Source organism: Bidens hawaiensis, unplaced genomic scaffold (assembly GCF_021521415.1).
Source record: "Bidens hawaiensis isolate Kalapana, Puna unplaced genomic scaffold, B.hawaiensis_p1.1 tig00020674_1, whole genome shotgun sequence".
NCBI classification, from domain to species: Eukaryota; Viridiplantae; Streptophyta; class Magnoliopsida; order Asterales; family Asteraceae; genus Bidens; species Bidens hawaiensis.
The window spans coordinates 175174-182910 of record NW_027493173.1 but is presented as its reverse complement, the minus strand read 5'-3'; the positions used below and the strand labels follow the sequence as shown (position 1 = coordinate 182910).

At 36.1% G+C, this 7737-nt stretch overlaps 1 pseudogene; it reads right to left on the bottom strand.

Annotated features, from left to right (window-relative positions):
- Positions 1-1293: 1293 nt before the first annotated feature.
- LOC143561399 (secreted RxLR effector protein 161 pseudogene) lies at positions 1294-1908 on the bottom strand (annotated as a pseudogene).
- Positions 1909-7737: the final 5829 nt, after the last annotated feature.

Sequence of the window (7737 nt, the reverse complement as noted above, 5' to 3'; positions counted from 1 at the left end):
AAAGGGTCAATTTGGTAACCATTATGATCATTATAGAAGATGGATTATCTTTATTAAGGTATCCATTTGTTAATTATGTTTTATTACTGTTAATTGATATGTATGGTTTCATTTCCTTCAATACCTCATTTGAATAACGAATAACAATTTTGCGGAGGAGTGAGGATGGTGATGCAAATGCTGCTGTAGATATATATGGTTTACTGACAGCGGGTTTGTGGTTGTAAGTTGTAACACCATTGCCACATGCAAGGTAAGTAACAATGTTATGTTAGCACTAAAGGTGGTTCAAGTTTGATGGGTCAGTCTGGTCCGCTCAGGTTCATTGGGTTGGGTAACTGGACACAAGAACAATTTATTTGACCAATTGTCAAAGAAAGATCTACACTTTTGCTAAGTTCACACACACACATCTTTAGCGGGAAATATGTTTAATAAAACATATAGAGATTTAATTGTGCAAGAAAGAGTGTTGTTATGTTAAAATTCAAAGAATCCTCTGTGTATTCAGCATAAGTCCATTCAACTTATATTTTATAAACAGCTAGCTGAGCAACAATTTTGATAACATAGTATTATAAGAATAAATTTAATATCATCTCTTTTATTAACACAACAGTTTATGAAATTAATGTGTGTGCTTTTTTTAACCCATTTGATCATTCTTTTAACTCTCCCTTTTTTAATAATCTGGTCAGCTAGAGGCAAAGCACAACTTGATTTCTTTTAAATGCTGATAAAGCTCATTTTTGGTTTAAGTGGAAAACAGAATTGATGTACAAACAAGACTCATCTGTTACGTTTTAAACAAGTGAAACAATAAATAAATCAAAGACCCAATACACGATCGAACAATATTTGCTCAAACACACGAGCGTTTTCTTATTATGTGAGAATAAGAAAATAAAGATATAAGACAAACTTATATTCAATACAAGACACACTTGTTATATTAACTAAACCTTACAAGCCTTATATAGGCAAACAAATACTTAAGGAGTAAGGAAACTTATCTAGTAAGACTTTGAAACTTATACCAATCCTTATCCTTATCCTATTGAAATAAGGAAACTTATCTACTAACTAGACTTATCCATAAAAAGACTTATCCATTATGGATACTAAAAAGACTTAGTTTTATTTTAAGTCTCTTTAGTTATTATCTCCTCCAAACCACCCCTTTGAGATCAAACCGAACCACCCTTTAGCCCACAAGTGTTGCTCGTTTAACACTCCCTCTCAACACTTGCGTTCGTCATCCCGAGATCATTGCAAAACTTCACCATCTTCACATTAGTTAACGGGTTTAGTGAACATATCGGCTTCTTGATCGTTTGTATCAACATACTCCAACTCGATTTCACCCGTGAGTACCTTTTCTCTAATGAAGTGATAGTGAACTTCTATGTGTTTCGTTCTTGCATGAAACGTGGGATTCTCTGCTAGCATTATTGATGATATATTATCACAATAAATTTTCACACTCGGGCTGACACTTTGATTTAGGTCCTTCAACAATTGTACCAACCACACACACTCTTGAGCAGCCATTGCTGCTGCTCTATACTCGGCTTCGGTTGTGGATAACGAAACTGTTGGTTGCCTTTTGCTACTCCACGTTACAACTCCTGACCCAATCAAAAACACATACCATGTTGTCGACCTCCTGGTAGTCAAGTCACGGGCATAATAAGCATCGCAATACCCAACCAATTCGATTCTTGACTCCCTCTTAAACATGACTCCGAAGCTAGGTCTTCCTTTAACATACCGTAACAACCTTCTAACAGCATCAAGATGTGGTTTCTTAGGATTCTGCATGAACCGACTTAACACTCCTACTGCATACGTGATATCCGGTCTATTAAGTGTTAAGTAAATAAGACTTCCCACCAATTTTCGATACATATTTGTATCCGTCAACTCCTTTCCTTCCTCTGCTCGAAGTTATAAATTGGTTTCCATTGGAGTAATCGCCGGCTTGCAACTCGCCATGCAAACCTACTTAAAAGTTCAACTGAAAACTTGTGTTGGTGTAACACAACCCCATTCGATTCATACTTTAATTCCAATCCGATAAAATGACTTAACCTTTCCAAGTCTTTCATGTGAAACCGGGTACACAAATTTTCTTTTAACTGATCAATCATGGTAATTAAATTTCCCGTGATAATCAAGTCGTCAACATACACTAGGACAATCGCTACCTTGTCTTCTTCGGACCGAACAAACAGGCTAGTATCGGCTATGGTAAACACGAAACCATTGTGTTATAGGAACTCTCCTATTTTCCCAAACCATGCCCTTGGTGACTGTATTAGGCCGTACAACGCCTTCTTCAATTTGCAAACATAACCTGGGCGCTCTTTGTTCTCAAAACCTTTCGGTTGATCCATGTAAATTACATGATCAAGGTTTCCATATAGAAAAGCATTACTCACATCCATTTGCCACATGCTCCATTCCTTACTTGCTATGATTGCAAGTAATACCCGAACCATGGTTAATTTGGAAACCCGTCTAAACGTCTCGTCATAATCGAGCCTGTGTTGTTGTGAAAACCCACGAGCTACAAGACGTGCCTTGTATCACTCGACTGATCCGTCCGCTTTTTGTTTGATTTTGAACACCCATTTGCACGATACCGTGTTTACGTTATCAATTCGGGGAACTAATTCCCAAGTTTGGTTCGTCACTAAGGCTTTGATTTCTTCTTCCATCGCCACTATCCACTTTCGGTTTTCTTTTGCCTCGTCAAAAGAATCCGGTTCAATTTCTTCATTCTCCAAAGTTGCCACATTAGCATACCGAGGATTTAGTTTTCTTTGACTACTCGATCGCCTTAATCCATGCGCTTCGGAACTCGACGGTTCGAGTTTTTGGGCCGATGGACTTCGGCCAGTTTTCCATGGGCCTTGGTTTGAACTTCGGCTTGGTGCAAAGTACGTCGAATCTTTAGTTTCGACTGGCCCGATGTTCTCGACATGGTCCGGCCTATATTTCTCGTTGTCTGATTCCACTTCTCCAAGATTGAAAGTTACTTTGGTTTCAAGCTTCTCTTTCAATTTTTCAGAATCCGGTAACACTTCTCGATTTCGGGACCACCATGACGACATCTCGTCAAAAACAACGTGTCGAGAAACATATATTCTCCCCGTATCTTGTAATATCCTGTTTTCTCGTTTCGGTTAATAAAATGAAAACATGAATTATTATGAGTCGGGCTAGTGTTGGGTTAAATGGACATGGGTTATGGACTTGAATTGAGAATGAAAGAAGGAAAGACCATGGGCTTAAGCCCATGATCCATAATTATATAAACCTTAATTACCCATTTGATTCATTCATTTATACATATTCCATACACCACCCAAAACGCACACTTAAGCTCTCTCTAGTTTCTCTCTTTTCTGTAGTCGAACCAAGAAGGAAAACCGATCCCAATCCAAGGTAATGTTAGTATGTTATCTCGAATCCGTTTTATTTAGTCACGAAACAACGAGCCGACACCTTTAAACCATTAAAGTCACGAGATCCGGGTGGAATCGAGTATAAACCGAACCTAAGATGAGCTTAGGGGTCACCCTAGCTCAGATCTGGATCGAACAGGACGAAAAACGGGGAAAATGTGGTGAAATAAGCAAGATCTCGCATTTCCGGCGAGATCCCGGTTTTCCGATGATGACGCCGCCGGAAAGGCGGTGCCGGAAAAACGAATACGAGGATGTCATGAAATGTTCTGACATTCTCTGACCTAACCCTAATTCGTTAACGGAGAGTTAACAAACTAAAGGTAATTCGTCAAGCTAATTCGTTAACAGAAGCTTAAAGAACTAGCCTTATTTCATATCCAAATTGGTTAAGGAAAAGATAACGAATTAACCCACTTCGTTATAATCATTCGTTAAAAGGAGATAATGAATTAGAAGGTTCAATTCGTTACAGAAGGGTCATTCGCTATGAAGTTCAATTCGTCAAAGGACCAGTTCGTTATAAGGTCCAATTCGTTACAAGGACTAGTTTGTTATAAGGTCCAATTCGTTACAAGGACCGGTTCGTTATAATAGCCAATTCGTTATGAAGTAACGAATGGGTCATTCGTTATGAACCCAGTTCGTTAAGAACCCGGTGACGAACTAGAAGTTTAACAAAAGGACAGAACAGTCCCTGGACTTAGAAAAGAATGATTTAATTACAAAATAGCCCTTGAACCTTATTAGTTTATAGAAGATATCTTAAAGGATTGAGAGGTTAACAATAAAATATTATCAGGAAATTCTAAGGGAAAATGTGTTAAGACAGTTAATGAAAATAAAATTTTTCCAAGCTGACCTGACATCTTAAGCCAGCCAGGGGCTATGCTCCTTGAACCCCGCTAGGTGTCACACCCCAACCTACGGCGGAAATGCCGGGGTGAACTGATTTCTCACTTACTAGAGGGATCAAAAATGAGGATTTATAAGATGAAGAATAAATTGAGGAAATCATAAGAATAGTAAAATGTTTAATTATGTGGAAATAATAATGTTGTCTTAAGAAGTAAGGGGATTTTCACCACAAAGATTATGTGTAAAAGATTATAAGATGAGGGGTACATTACGTAAATAGTTGTTAAATGATGTAGTCAATAAGTTTAATGTGTGGTGACTACATGAGGAGTTAAGTCAGTTTAAAATTTAGATTATTAAGTTTACAATAAACTAACGAAATATAAATTATGGATGTTTGTCTCCCATGAGCTTTCCATGGCAATTTGAATGGCCCAACGAATTAAAGAATAAAAACTGAGTTGGACAGCCCATGAGCGTTAAATGGCAATTTGTTTGACCTAACTAATTAACGAATTAACAATGTAATGAAGCTTGTCGGCCCAATGGGCGTTACACGGCGTTTTAACCGACCAAACTAAATAACGAACTATCGATATAAATATGGGTAGTCGGAGTATCTTGTGAACCACCACGTTTGATTACTCCAACAAAAATACGAAAACACGTTAAGGAATGGATAGTAGGAGTGCCCGTGGGTTCCATGGATTTTTCAGCCAACTAACCATTTAAATAACGGAACATTATAATCGGGAAAACCAAGTTTAGCCACGAACCACCGTGAATTCGGTTTAAAAATATTATAGGGGTGCAACCACTAATGTGGTCACGGTTGACAGCTTAGGGTGTCGGTCATATGGCATTTTCGGGTCTCACTCGGGTCCACAGGGTTGAGTACTATGGTCAGGTTATCACCCAGGTAAGGAATAACATCTTACCTTTGGTTCTTGGAACCGTTTTGCCAGTGCCCAACTCACAGTTTTTCTTCCCTTTCATTTATCATAGGGACATGCCACATAACCTAACCCTAAGGTGAATGAGTGTAAACAACAGGTGGGACTTCTTAAGGAATTTCCCGAAAATAAAAGCAGTCTAATTTTTGAAAAGTTTTCTTTGAATGTTGAGGCATAGCCTCGGAGTTTGTGTGTGTGTGTGTAAAACAATACAATATATAATAAATAATTATCTAAGAAAGCTGTAAACAATTTAATTTGAACGCATAAAGGTAAACAGATAGGCATGTATGGGGATCCTAAACATGTGTTTAAGGCAATTTCTAACGACCGATCTTAAACCTTCGGATCTGATACCAATGTCACACCCCAACCTACGGCGGAAATGCCAGGGCAAATTGATTACTCACAGCTTTTCAAAGGTTACTATCATGCAATAATAAATGTGACAATATTTATTAAGTTAATTTAATAATCAAAAAAATCAAATACAAAATCCATATTTCAAATAAATAAAACAATACAAATATATCATGGTCTATAATCTTGTTTATTTTCTCTAGCGTGCAATCCTAAGTTTTTCTTCCAAACAAGCTTGAATATCAAACGATAACCTGCATATGCGTTGAAAATAAAATGGTTTTGTCAACAAAAGGTTGAGTGAGCAACACACCAATTTAAAAGTATAAATAAAAATAAATAGTTGCAACAACTCATATGAGTATAACAAATTAACCAAATAAGTAAGTATAACTGAGATGTCGAGAAGCACAAAACTATAACAACTAGCGTATGATCATACTAGACTAAGATTATGTTGGACCTCTCAGAATACGGAAGCATACAAAGCAAATAAGCACATAAACAAGTAAGGTATAAGTTGTTAACACATAAGACAATAGTTGACGTTTTTTGTATAAGCATATATGAGAAATACAATTTACGCATATGTCCCAAAACGTGAGAAAACGAGAAAAAAGAGGGGAATGTGGTACTCACCTTATCAAGTGAGCAAACGGATGCAATAATATCAAGTTTTGAAGATAAGCCTAATAAAAGAATAAGTGCGAAAACATAAGGAAGGGACGCATCGAGAGAAAATTGGGAATTGATGAGTAGTTATTATCATTATGGTAATTACATATTACTTAGATTTAATACTAATTTTATTGTAGGATCTTTTAATATAAATCATAAAATATATTCTAACTAATATATTTTATATAATATATTATGTAATAATACATGTTTATAATATATATGTATAAAAAGTTAATTTAATCATTTAAATATATATATATAACCAATTTTTATTTATATAAATCTTAAATACTTAGGTTTAAACAGGTTTTAATATATTTATATACATATACATCTATATACGTCTTTACTCATATACACATATAAAAGGATTTTAATAAAACTGTGGAAAAACAATATGTAGCCTTGTCGGTTTTAATAAAATATAACTCATTTAACATTTATTATGATTGATATTCATTAAAATTGATTAAAAACACAAAATTACCAAAAATAAAACAAAAAGGGACGGCAGTGGTTCGAACCCGCGACCATCCGTTCCCAAAGGTCTCACCAAAGATACACTGGCCTGTTGAGCCAGTGGCCAATGTGTTTAAACAACAGAAACCAAAATGTATATGTTAACATGCGAAAAGAAAAACCCCAAATATCATAAACCCTAGAAATATCAATTGATCAATCCGTTAAACGTTTGATCAATTGATGTTAGGTCTATTGCAAAACGAGTTAAAATGATCCAGTATCATGATTCAATTACCTTATACGATGTGTTTAAGATGGTTAAATTAGGCAGACGGACGGTGGCTTGGAACAACCACGAACGACTTAACAATAATGATGTAAACGTAATTGGTTTGAGGGTTACTGTTGTCGACGAATAGAGGATTAAGGCTGCAAGATTAATTGGATTATCACCTTTGTTTATATATCTAACGAGTCCAAGTTAGGGTCGGCGGTTGTGAGGGTATGAACGAGCAGCTAACGCTGAAACGGATCCAATTAAATATGGGGCTAATGTCGGCCACTAAATAAGGATTGTGTACGCGTAATTAATTGATGTATAACAAACGATTTCGTGTTCAATGGGCAATTAGGGTTGACGGTTAGGTTAAAGATAGAAACACGAATCAAAAGATGTGATTAACATATAAGGATTGTCGGTTAAGGGGAAATTGGTAATAACACGCAATTTTCCGGATCAATTACATCATACAAACGAAAATTAAGGTCCAATTTATGGATATGTAGATTCGGGTCCAAGAAAAGTATGAATATGGGTGGGGTTTGGTAAATGGATATCCAAATAATGAAATGGGTTAGACTATATTTATAGTTTGGACCTTGAAGTTTGAAGTTTCGTACAAGAAGGGTAGAACTTTATAATTTAGGTTAGAGGTGTAAAAAAACAATAAAGA